This window comes from Sarcophilus harrisii, chromosome 5 (assembly GCF_902635505.1).
Source record: "Sarcophilus harrisii chromosome 5, mSarHar1.11, whole genome shotgun sequence".
NCBI classification, from domain to species: Eukaryota; Metazoa; Chordata; class Mammalia; order Dasyuromorphia; family Dasyuridae; genus Sarcophilus; species Sarcophilus harrisii.
Window position 1 is genome coordinate 117,426,337 of NC_045430.1, and position 13,821 is coordinate 117,440,157.

At 34.5% G+C, this 13,821-nt stretch overlaps 1 long non-coding RNA gene across 2 annotated transcripts in view; it reads right to left on the bottom strand.

Annotated features, from left to right (window-relative positions):
* The window catches only part of LOC116419662, an 88,094-nt gene that overhangs the window by 35,105 nt on the left and 39,168 nt on the right, over window positions 1-13,821 (bottom strand). The window lies entirely within an intron of this gene.

Sequence of the window (13,821 nt, forward strand, 5' to 3'; positions counted from 1 at the left end):
ACCTTGCTTCTCTTAATTAATTTGAATCACTTGGCTAGGAATACTGAAAGAGGTGATAGATGTGATTGCTAAAAACACTGTCATTGACATTTGTAACACTGTGGGGAGCAGAAGGGGAAGAAAGAAAATGTCCTTTAAAAAATTTTTTTTTTTTACTTTTTGAAGAAAAGAGAATATAGTCTGCCAACTATTGGTCTTTAACTTTATCTTAAATTCCTAGGGGATTTCTGGAGCAGATAATTAAAAGGATAGTTAGTATATATCTAGACAAAGAAAGAGTTATCACAAAAAAGTCCATATGCCTTCAATACCGACAGCTTATGACAAACTAATCCATTTTCACTTTTTTTTTTTTTTTTTTGACAGGGTTATTTGACTTGCAGATCAGGAAAATACTCTTTATATATGGTTAATCTAGATTTTAGCAGAGCATTTAACAAAGTCTCTCATGCTAAATCTTATAGATAAGGTAGAGAAAAGTCTAGATTAATAACACATTTATATATATTCAGAAATGCTTGAAGACCTTAACCCAAAGAATACTAATTAATGTATTCAGGTTAGGTTGGAAGAAGGTCCTTAGTGGAGTGCCAGAGGGATTTGTGTTCAACATTTTTGTGAATAATATATACGATGGTTCAAATAGTATACTTCTCAACATTTCAGATTATACAGATCCAGAAGAGAAAGCTAATGTGGTGAATGTAAGAGCCAAGATCCAAAGAAGAAGATTTTGATGGATTAGAATGATGGTATAAATCTAAGAAGTTAAGAACATAGGGATAAATTCAAAACTTAGACTTGGGTTTTAAAATTAATCTTTACAAGTAAAAGTTGAGGGTTGTATGGGTTAGACAGCAGTACATATGAAATTATCTAATTTGATATTATCCCTATGTTTTTATTTTTTTAGATTCATACTATCATTCTAATCTAAGTCCATACTGCTTTTGCATGCAACTAAATCCATTATGGACTTAGAGTATGAAGGATGCTGATGAGCTAGAAAGGAATCCAACTGGTATGGATCTCAAGAGCCTGCCATGTGAAGATTGGCTGATGAAATTGGGAGGGCTTTGCTGGAAAAAGAAAAAAGCTTAAAAGAAACATAATAATTATCTTTAAGTATTTGAAAAGCAGTCATTTGGGGTAGATAGACAAAGGAGTAATAAGTGGAAGCTGTAGAAAAACAAATTTAGGTTTGTTGTAAATTTTAAAAACAGTTGCTACATGGCATAGTGGATAGAGTGCCAGGCCAGGAAGATCTGAGTTCAAATTCAGCCTTAGACACTAACAACAACACTCAAACTTCTTACTAGTTAAAGCTTTACAAACGTGGAATAGGCTGCCTCCTCAGATAGCATCTTCCCCTAATTCAGAACTCTTCAACTGGAGTCTGAATAACTACTTCTTAGGTGGAATGGAGAAGAGAAGAGAGTGTTTTGGTGCAGCTTAAATGTAGATGATGTGATCCTTGAATCTGCTTGAACTCTGAGATTTCATGATTCAGGGAAAGCCAGTTAGTAACTGTTTTATGTTTATTATTAATAATATTAATAAGAACAAGACATTTCTGGAACAACAACAATAACAACAGCAGCTGGCATTTACATAACTCTTGAAGATTTTCAGAGTGCTTTATATATCATATATCAGTTGGTCCCACAATGAAGCTGGGAGGATGGTGCTATTATCTTTATTTTTCAGATGAGGAAACTGAGGTTGAGAAAAGTTAGATAAGGTCACTGATTCATCTTTGTGATTTCAAGTGCAGTAGTTTATCTATTGTGCCATGTGGCAGCTTCTAAAGCACCTACTATGTGGTAGATACTGGGCTGGGTATATGAAAAAAAAAAACCCACAAATTATTCTGTGGGAGAATAGTTAATTTTTTTTTCATTTTTGCCCAGTTAGGTTTTGATGCTCAGATTCTTTTCTCCTATAGGATATTTGGTTTTAAAAAGTCATTTTTTGATACTTTCCTTGCCTCTTTCCTATCACCCCTTTTCTTCTCTACTTTTGCTAAAACTTCTTTTTACAAACTTTTACAAAATACCCTTCCTTTCATTATCTTTCCAAATATATATTTGTTTATTTAAGTAAAGGGATCCCTAAATTTTCCTTTTTCTTTATTTGATTTCTTTGATTTCCTCTGTCCACTTATGTTGATTGCTGCTTATTTTTCTATCTCTGTCCCCTTACTTTATCTGCCCTGATTATTCATCAAAAGTCATGTGATAACTGCCTGATTGCTAGGTCAAACTCTGGACAGTTTTGTGTTCCATAAATATTGTCATGAAAATACCAGAAAATACATTTCCAAAGGATAGCTACAAGTGAAGTTTTTGGGATTTTGAGCTTCCTTCCTAATCCTATCTGTCCTATCTGGGACATAGCCACAAGTAGTGGAAAGAACACTGAACTTGGAGTCAAAAGACCTGGGCTAATACTCTGCCACTTCTAAGCTATGGGATATTAAGACAGGTTACATCAGCAATCAGGTCCTCAGGTTTCCTTATTTGCAAAATGGAACAGTTAAACTCAGTGATCTATCAATGAGGTCTCTTCCAAGTGCAGCATTCTGGGATAATGATAGCTTATAGCAGGGCAAACCTGGGTCTAACTCACATCTATTGCCCTAGCCTTCTGAAGTGAATATCCCTGTGAACTGGAATGTACAGTATCAAAAGGCCATCAAATTTTTTTCTTCCACTGCCCACATCCCCAATGTCAATGTTCCCATTAAATGCAACTAATTCAAAAGCCTACAGGAGGCATATGCAGCTCTCAAACCTATTATCTCTGCTTAACTCTTTTCATCTTTTTTAAAGCTACCCTTCTGGAATAAATTATAAATTGTCTAAAGCTAATTTTCACAGTGAACTGTTTATGGTTTTTTAAAGAGAGGCTTCTGGGAAGAGGCAGAAAGGAGATTTAATAAATAGAGAAGCTGTGAGGTTTCCAAAACACATAAGTAAAATTAAGAGACAACATGTGCCTGAAGATATCAGTAAAATAGATATAAGACAAAATAAAAAAAATAGGATCATGAATTTCAGATTTGGAAAGTACCTCCTCATCTAGTTCAAGACTAGAATCCCCATGTAATCCTCAGCTTGATCACAGCAACAAGGGGGAACCAACTACTTAGCATGGTACCCCATTCCACTTTTAGATAATGCCAATAGTTAGAAAATTTTTCTTTATTTCAAGTTGAATATATCTTTCTGAAACTCTCTGGGGCCAAATAGAATAAGTGTAATCTCTTTTCTAGGTGACAAGGTAACTTTAAATACTTGAATACTGCTTTCATGTTCTATCTCCCCTCCTCATCCCACCAAATTTTTTTTTTTTTTTTTTTTGCCAAATATCCTGAATTCTTCAATTAAACTGCTTATGAGTTAGACTTGAGACCCTTTACCATTCCAATTGCTCTCTACTCAACATTTTCATATTTCTTAATGTCCTACATAAATTTTGGTGAGTAGAACTGAAGCCAAAACTCTAGATAGGTACTGACCTGTTTTGATATTACAGAACTATTACTCTCTTACTCTAGAAACTTTGAATCTCTAAAAGCAATCAAAAATTGGTTTAGCTTTTTCAGGATGCCATATTGCTTTGCAGATATATGGAATTGTCAGTTCATTTGATACTGTAGCCATTTTCAGACAAACTACTATCTCTAACTATACCTCCCCTATCTTGTACTTGTGAAATTTATTTTTGGAACAAAAGGTTAAGATCACATTTATCTACATATTTATTATTTAATAACAATTTCTATTAACCAGACATAATTTAATATTAATTAACTGAAATAATAAAATAGGTGTATACCTTCTTGAGTAAATGTGATGGATTTATAGCCTTAGAGATAGTGTAGAAATAGCAGTGGGCTAAGAAAAATCTGGCTTTTAATTTTTTTTTATTTAATAGCCTTTTATTTACAGGTTATATGTATGGGTAACTTTACAGCATTAACAATTGCCAAACTTCTTGTTCCAATTTTTTACCTCTTACCTCCCACCCCCTCCCCCAGATGGCAGGATGACCAGTAGATGTTAAATATATTAAAATATAAATTAGATACACAATAAGTATACATGACCAAACCGTTATTTTGCTGTACAAAAAGAATCAGACTCTGAAATATTGTACAATTAGCTTGTGAAGGAAATCAAAAATGCAGGTGGGCATAAATATAGGGATTGGGAATTCAATGTAATGGTTTTTAGTCATCTCCCAGAGTTCTTTCTCTGGGCGTTGGCTTTTAATTTTAACTGAAACTCATGAACTATGTGATCTTGGATAAGTTATTTAACTTCCATATTAGTAAAATGTGAAAGTTGTATCAGACATTTAAAGTAGGTAAAGTCATTTCAACTGAACTCTCTTTGTATGAGTTCCAGTATTTGGTGGTAAAAGATTCTTCAAATGAGTGATTCTGTGGTAATTCAATGTCTTCATTAAAAGGTGTCAGAGGTACAGCTCTAATACAGCACTTTCTCAGTTCAGATTAGGTGTTGGGATGAAATGAGGCACTTGCAAATCATCGAAAATGCAAGACAATTTACTTTGCCCTAATACAGTAAAGATATGCAACAAGAATTCAGAGACACTTATGGGCCCTCTGCATAGGAGGCTCCTCACTTTAATAAGCCTGTTCAGCAAAACAGGATAAGGTGACTTACATAAGCTTCAAATATCCAGCAAGTCTGAGAGGCCTAAACTCTCTGCCTATGACTTTTGCCCAGGACTTGCCATCCTTTCTAGACCCCTAGCTTCCGCCTGACTTCCCCATCCAGTCTATTGTCAAGTTCTGTCAATTCCCCTTTGACAACATCACTTGTATAGATTATATGAATTTCTCCTTGCCATCACCCTGGTGCAATCCTTTATTACCTCATGTGTAATTGCAATATCCTGCTAGTTGGTCTTTTTGCCTTGTTTCTCCCTACTGGAGTTCCCCCCCCCCCCCCCCCCCCCCCCCCCCCCCCCCCCCCCCCCACTCAAGCTACCAAAGTAATCTTCCTAAAGTTCAAGTCTGAACATCTCATCTCCTGCTCCCCATTTAGTAAACTATATTGGTTTTCTAGTATCTTTAGGATCAAATAGAAAATCCCATTTGTCTTTTAAAATCCTTCATAAACTAATCTATTTATTTCTTTCCAGTCTTCACACACTTTACTCCCTTCCACACACTCTATAACTCTTTGCTGTGCCTTACTCAAGTCATTCCAATTCTTTATTATATGAATTTTTCCTGGCTATCCCCTCTGCCAGGAATTCTCTCTTTTCTCACCTCTAGCTCCTGGCTTCCTTCAAGACTCAGTTTAAATCCTACCTTCTATAAAAAAACCCTTCCTAATCCCTTTTAATGTTAATGTCTTTTCTCTGAAATTACCTTCTATCTACCATTTTTTTTTTTTTTTTTTGCATATTGTGTTCCCCATTAACCCCCAGTACCTTGAAATCAGGGAGAATTTTTGCTTTTGTTGTGTCTCCAACACAATTTATGTTTAGCATATAAAAGGCACTGAATACATTCTTGTTGACTAATTGACTGATTGGTAGATAGACACTTTACAAAATTCTTATTAGGGAAAAAAGGGATCTTCCTTTAGGCTGATTTTAGGAGTGAAAGCAAAAGAAAATAAGATGCAATTAGTATTCCTAGTATACTCACCAATTGATATGGGCATATCTCTTCTCAGGGAGTTCTGCCTGTTAAATTATTTTACCAGTGACTATGTGTTATTCTTTCCGAATGAGAAAATAAGGGGCCCTATCAAGGTGCCTTCTTAGAATTATAGTTACAAATTGCTTCTTAGAATTTTGTAACTGAGAGTGCTTTCTTTCTTCACTCTGAAAAATGTAAATGAACTAATATAGCTTATTATAAATTGTACAACACACACACATGAATACATATGAATAAGGATATATGAATAAGTAAAACCTTCTTAGCACCTTTCTATAGTGGAACTTCCTCTACTTCCTTCCATTGAAAAATTTAATTCTACCTCTATCATTTCCCTGGGCTTTGATAGGCCAGCTTTGCTCTGATCTATTCTTGTTCTGTTCTAGAATTTCATAGGACTTGTAGGACATTATAGGGAATCAATTTCTTCTCCCCTTTTTCTAGAGAAACTTTGTATATTGTCTTCCCCATTAGAATATAACCCCCTTGAAGAAAGAATCTAACAACTTTTTATTTGTATCCTTAGTAGTTAGTACATGAATGGATGCCCATTAGTGGAGAATGGCTGAATAAATTATGGCATATCATTATGGAATACTATTGTTCTGTAAGAAATGACCAGCAGGATGATTTCAGAATGACTTGGAGTGATTTATATGAACTGATGCTAAGTGAAATGAGCAGAACCAGGAGATCATTGTACGTAGCAACAAGAAGATTATACAATGATCAATTCTGGGACGTGGCTCTCTTCAACAATGAGATATTCAGGCCAGTTCCAATTATCTTGTGATGGAGAGAGCCATCTACACCCAGAGAGAGGACTGTGGGAACTGAATGTGGATAACAACATAAGATTCTCACTCTTTTTGGCGTTGTTCCCTTGCATTTTGTTTTCTTACTCATTTACTTTCTTTTTTTTTTTTTTATCTGATTTCTCTTGTGCAGCAAGAGAACTGTATAAATATTTATACATATTGGATTTAACATATATTTTAATATGTTTACATATATTGAATTGCTTGCCACCTAAGGAAGGGGGTGAGGGGAAGGAGGAGAAAATCTGAAATACAAGACTATGCAAGGGTCAATGTTGTCAAATTATCCTTACATATTTTTTGAAAATAAAAAGTTTTATAAAATAAAAAACAAAAAAATTCAAAAAAAGTAGTTAGTGCAGTGTTTATAGTACATACTTAATAGAATGCCCTATTATGTCTGTCTATCTAACTCAGTTCCTGGAAAGGAAGAAAAATAAAATTCCATTACACAAATATTCTAAGGAGTTCTTATTTATAGTTTAGCTATAATGTATAAAAATGTATGTGCATATGTATGTATCTACACATATAACATAGATATTCTATAGTAAGTAATACTGATTCGATTATTTTCCTTGTGGATGAAGAAGGATAGCATTTCTAGTGATCACATTCGAAGAAGCAAAGCCACATTCATACCAATGATAAGAATGGGTCATAAAAATCATAGAAATAAATCTGCTCTGTCAATTGAAGAAGACTCTACTACAATGATTCCCAATATCTTTTCTAGTACTAAAATTTTGTGACATGATTCTATTTTAGTTTTGATCTGGATCTAATATATTTTTCAGAATTAAGGAGATAAATTTTTTGTTTTTATGTGGTTAGTATCAGGCAAAATGTTAAAAGTAGGCAAAGATAAACTTTGGCAATCAGCTCTGGTCCCTCAGGCTACAATTATTATTATATCACTAGAACTGCTCATTTTGTCATGGCTACTCTTTTCTTGGAATTCCAGGGTCTAGAGATGACCAACATTATTTACTCTTCCTTACTGTTTGGGACAGTGGATTTATCTTTCATTATCTGCAAACACTTCTTCTGTTCCTGTCTTTATTTCTCACTCTGTTCCCTAAAAAATCAGAGAAAACTATTTTGATTACATTGTTAATCATATGGAAAAACATAAATGCACAAAGAGGAAAGATTATTTTATAAACTATGATATATAGTTGGATGGACAATCTAAAGAGGTTATCCATTAGTACAAATGTCTTGAAAAGAGAATAAAAATGATCTAAGAGCTGGATTTTGAATTAAATCAGAGTAAGAGAGTGGGCTGGGCTGCTTTTAGAAAGTTGTCCAGTACTTTTAATTATATCTAAATGCCTTGAAACAAAAATATTGTTTTTAATGTCTATACTCTGCTGATGATGTATGGCTTCAAGTAATAGAGTTCCACAGTCTCTCAACAATTAACATTTTAGGCCAGTGGAGAGGAGAATAATAAGTTTGAGGAGGCTGCAATATATTACAAATGGAGAATTGTCCAGAAGAAGTGTAAAGGACATCATCAAAGATATGTAGCATATATGTGTGACCACAGGACTGGCCATATGATGAGAAAGAAGAATAATGTTTCATTTTTGCCTGCGTATCTTTCTTGAATATTAGAGTATTACTAGTACCAAGCCCAGTGTGTGGTATCTACTAGTTATTTGAGTGCTTAAATGAATTGCATTGATGTGATGGATGTTCACTGTGGTCCACTGATATCAGTGCAATATCAAAAGGTTTAGATGAAGGCTCCTAACACATCGGATGAATTACCTTGCAGACGAGGTATGGTAGGACACAAACAATGGTTTTTAAGGATAAAAAAATATTGATGGATTGCAATCTGCCTCACTGGAGGGAAGACCTAATTTTTCTGATGTTATCCAGCTTTTTTTGGAGTGCAGACTTTTTCTTCACTAATGACTTATGTATCAGCTTTCTGGCATTTTTTTTCAATGGGAGAGGATGGAACCCACAAATTGCACTGGGTATATGGTAGGCTGCATTGTGGAATTCTTTGGGGTTAGAGTTTCTATTGTATGGGTAACAGCTGCAAGTCCAACCCTTAGCTCTGCTCCAGCTGACCAGAGGAATAGCATGGCATGATTTCTGACAAGTTGTAGTCATGACAGACCTCAGTGCTTATTGGTCTTTATCTAGTTATATCCAGTCATTTGGAAATTGCTCTATTTTGCAAATGTGGAATCACTTGAAGCAAAAATAAAAAGCACCATTCAGAGCTTCTCTATCCCAACTATTTAGTGGAAGCTGTCACAAGAGGGATGAGTGACATATTTGAACCAGGGCTTGGGGTTTTCTCTGTATGCAGCAAACCCAGGATGCGGTAGGAGGCAAACCAGCTGCAGCTTGGATAGATTAGTCGGTTATCCTAAGGATTTTTTTTTTTCGACTGAAAATATACAGATTCAGAATGTTCTAATTTTTTATGAGGACATTATTTGGTTTCTGTTCACAAATATTAATTGGATTTCTCTCTTGCTGGTTCCATTCTCTGGAGTTTGGAGGTCACCACAGGTTCCTGACGGGGGAGTGCAGGCTGGCAGGAGTGTGCCTTCCTTCCCTGCATTCTCTGTCCTGTTCTTGAGAGGAAAGTATTTGATTAGTTCTTTGCAACCTGTTTCTCTTCAAATATAAGGAGAATACCAGAAACCACTGTGCCAACTCTGGCTGTAACTCTTTTGAACACTGTGGGATTTGTTGGAAGAATGTGAAACAGATCTTAGACCAGTTATGGGTTTCTCAATGTGATATTTTATTAAAAAAAAAAAGGCTCATTAATCAGTGGAATCCATTTTGAATTAGACTTAATTCTGAACACAGAAGTTCATTCTTACTAATATCCCACTTTGGTATAAAGTGGTATAATGTTTCTAAAACACAAATTAAACCTAAGACCCAGATCCTGTCCAATATCATTGGACCATCCATCCTCTGTGGTTCCTACAGCTTTTGAAGCTTTCTTAGGAATAACTTCTAAAGTTTTGAACAATTTTCAGTGTGAAAGATTATATTTAATAGCATACTTTATTGACGCTTTTTCTTTTACATCGTAATTATTTTTAGTTATTTCACCCTTGAAATGTTCTGTCCTGCACTCACTTCCTCACTTCCAGGCAATGTGTTCTTCTTTATAACAAAGAAAGAAAACTGCAAACATTATGTGACATAGTAACCGTGACATGAAACACCCCCTTACCTAAAGGAAGGATATATGTTTCAGTACGATTCTGTCTTTGCCATCAATATGGTATCAATTCCAAAAAAAGTTTCTTCCATACCTAGATCAAAATAAATTACCTGTCCAGAATCCTGTAGAAGGAGCAGAAAAAGAGTATCACAGATAGATTGGGAGGTCAAGAACTAAACATTAGTTCTTCTCCCTATAGCAAACATCAGGATTGTACTTTAAGGTTTTTTTGGAAATGTCCAAGTATCAGTGCACAAACATCCAAAACATCATTGTTCACATTCCCTTATTCAAATATGAGAGACAGGAACTGGATCTGTGGTTTCTTTGATTCAGAGGACTCCCAGATAAGGAAACATTCTCCACACATGCAGTTCATCACCTTTTCCACAATTTATAGTTTCAGACCGCCTAGATAGAGGTTAAATGATTTTGCAAGAGTCACACAGTCAAGATGTGCCAAATCTCTCCATCCATCATGTCATAGTGCCTCTCATGTAAATATAAACTCTTCAAAATGATCTTAATAAAGCAATGACAGCAACACATTTATTTGAGTACCATACACTGTTATAGTAGAAAGCTTATTCAAATGGATCTGGGATGCCATCAATGTAGAGATTGCAGCTCTTCCCATGGCTTTCTTTTCTATGTCCTGCCATAAATTTGCCAAAGGAGATTCACCCCCTCTGAACATATCCAGGTTCTTTATTTTCTTGTGATTTAAATGGTAAACTGACCCTTTGACACCCTTGTACGTGGCCTTCCACAAGCTTGCTGTCAATCCAACATAGTAACTTTCTTCCTTACTTTCTTGTGACATTGATATTAGTGGAAAGAAAGGAGTCTACTATTTATTTCTTGCTTTTGCCATTTGACTGGCTCTTCTTTTTTAGTAATAGATTCCTCTGATGACCTATTTCACTCTAGACTGCCTTGAAGTTCTTTATTTATGTTGTATACAGCTGACTCATATGTCCCATGCACTTACAATGACTTCTTAGTAAATATTCATTTTGATTGTTCAGAAAATAGTGCTTCATGACTCAGCCCGACTAAAAGAAGGACTGATATGATACTGAGAAAACTGAGAAGGATAAATAACACAGAACAGAAACAAACACACCTGGGGTAAGTGAATTGTAATCCTCACCCTCTGAGCAAAGTTGAAAGAGGGAGGAAAAGTGTTAACTAGGAATGGCAGAAAGAGAATGATTGTCTCAGTTTTAAAGACAGTTTATTCAGGTTTTGCTGTCCCTGGTAATTCAGGGATAAATTTTTTTTTTTTTAACACAATTCTCATTCCAAATTCAGATTCTTGTCCCAAATTCAAAACAATGTGGCCTCTAGGGAAGCAGAAGTAATATTTTAAAATTTACTTTCCAGTGTCATACAGTAAAGTCTCAAAATGCCATTGCTTTATTCCATCGGGTTATAATTACACATATATGGATAGATGAAAATGATTATCCTCAAATATAAAGTTTTTCAGATTCACAAAATCAGGAACATTTTACAAAGTTTGTCAAATAGTTCGGCTTAGGCAGTCTTAACCACAAAGGGCCTTTCTCAATAAATATGGAAAGGAAAGAGCAAAGATGAAAAAAACTTACTTTCCTCTCAAACAGAAACCTGGTCCACACACTGAGCTTTCTAAACTACATAGAACTCTCTTCACAAAAGTCTGTCACCCATTTCTCAGATGAGAAACTATCCTGAGTAGGAAATCCTCCAATAATTCTCTCAATTTATACCTAGTATCTGCATAAAAACTATTCCTTTCTACACAAGGCACAGCAAAATTTTCTAGGGGTTTCTCTACCATATGTGAACTCCATAGAAGTCCAGGCAGTTTTCTCTGGGTTCCTTATTTCAAAGAGCGCTCCACATTCCCGTATGTATTCTTGATACTGCAAGAATAAGCAAAATGGAATCCATTTTGAATTAGACTTAATTCTGAACACAGAAGTTTTAAAGTGAACTGCTTTTCCCATCTTTCTTCTACCAAATCTACCAATGTGATTGAATATTTGGGAATATGAAATTAAAATACAAGTATGGTAGTTCTGCTGCCCTTGGACAGTGGAAAAAAGTTGGTGTAAAATAATTTTGTATATCGTTTCTATTTTTCTTCTGCTTGTTATCTCCCTTGCATTTTCATTCTTAAATACTATTGCAGTGGCTCTTGCCAGACTTTCTTTTAAATTGGTTTTTACTCCCTTCTTCTCTTTGATTTCTGAAGCAATATACACATAATCTTCCTTTATCTTTCTCTGTAAGATTTTACAAACAAATTTCTTTTCTAAATTAACATTGCCTTTAGCTGCCATTTCTCTCTAATTGTCAAGTTCAAGTGTTTGCTGACTAAAAAACTTTTTAGTTCTTTTGGTTTCCTTATCATTATAATTGATTTATGTTGGTTAAACTTCTGTTTAAAATGATATTGTATATGTGTAAACTCTTACATTGATTTTTAATTTTTAAAGAATCATCAATAACTCTTTTAAAGATATCAAGATAGTTTTAAAAATTGTACATCAGAATGCTTTTTTTCTCATTTGCATTCATTTCACACACTAATTTTGGATTGTACTTTAATAAGTCAGTCATTTCAATTGTACATAGGCAGTTGATTAAAGAATAACTCCCCTATCTGAAAAGATTCATTTCCTATCAAAGTTTTTATGTTATTGAGTGTTCCTCATGTCCAGGGACTTCTGAATCTTTTCTTAGAGAAAGTAGTTAAAGTATTTTGGGGTAAGTCTTCTGTGCGGTTTGCACATCTTTGTCCTTACTCATTTCCTATTCGTGGTTCATATTGCTAACATGTTTTTCTCTCTCCTTCTCTATTCTCACCTTTGTGTTGAAATTGAAAAGTAAAAAAGGATATGTGGTTATAATCTGGAGAATTAAGAATTTACTAAATTCCTTAGAGGGTTTCTTTACCTCTCTATTTTCTATAGCAGATGTTTCATAAGTTTTAGTTATTTTTAGATAGTCTTTTTACAAATGCTTATAAGTAATATGAAGTTACTAAATGTCCCATAAAATGGTGTTTCTTGTTGCCTTTGGGCACACAATAAAATCATTCTGCCAATTCACTTATTTACCTCTCTAAAGAAAAAGTGTGGGTAGAAAGCATGTGGATGAGAAATCAGGAAACCTTGGTTCTAGTATGTCTCTGTTCAATGACCTTAGGCAGTTCATGTAACCCTCATCTACCTCAAAGGGTTTTTGAGAGGATCAAACAAAATAATTTATGTGTAGGTACTTTGAAAAATGTAAAGCTGTATTCCAAGACAAGGCTGTATTCCAAGATAAGGCATTATTTGTCTGTGAGGTATTTTTGAATGGTCCTTGGGCTTATGAAACAGACAACTAAGGATGTTAATATGAGGATAGGAAGTTGAAAAGTAGGTTTCTGAGTTATTCTCTTGTGTCAACTTTCTTACTCTCAATATTTTTCTGGAAGTGCTTAGTCAGGTTTCCTCCAAGCACATATTTCCCTTCTCTAATTGAGTAATGGGATAAAGTACTATATCATTTAAAAAATTATACAGATTAATCCATATATCATATGCAGCATGCCGATCTAATGCAAGGTGATGGATAGAGTGAAAAGATAATAAATTTGATGTGGAATAGAGAGTTGTTGACTGCCTTTGAAAGGAAAGTCAGCATAAATATTTCCATGCATATTCTAGTTAGTTTTCATGTGAGAGTGGAAGTCTGGTTATCTGGGGAAGCATAGCTTTACTTCTTACATCCTGGTTCTATAACAAGACTATGTGGTAGTCTATAAAGGTAGAAGTTTCCTTACCTTTGCAGAGCTTAAAACCTTTAGGAAACCTTTCTAATGCTGATTGTTTTATCTTTTGTTTACTTTTTGTAATTTTTATTGATATCTTTTGTTTTTATATTATTATATTTTCAAGTATATTCCTTCTCCCACTCCCCCATGCCTCATAGCAACAACAACAAAAAGAAAAGCAGTTCAGCAAAACTAACCAACTTATCACTCAAATAACATATAGGTATGATAAATGTTCCACTTAGGTGCTGACTTGAATTTAATGCAGCAGTAAAAA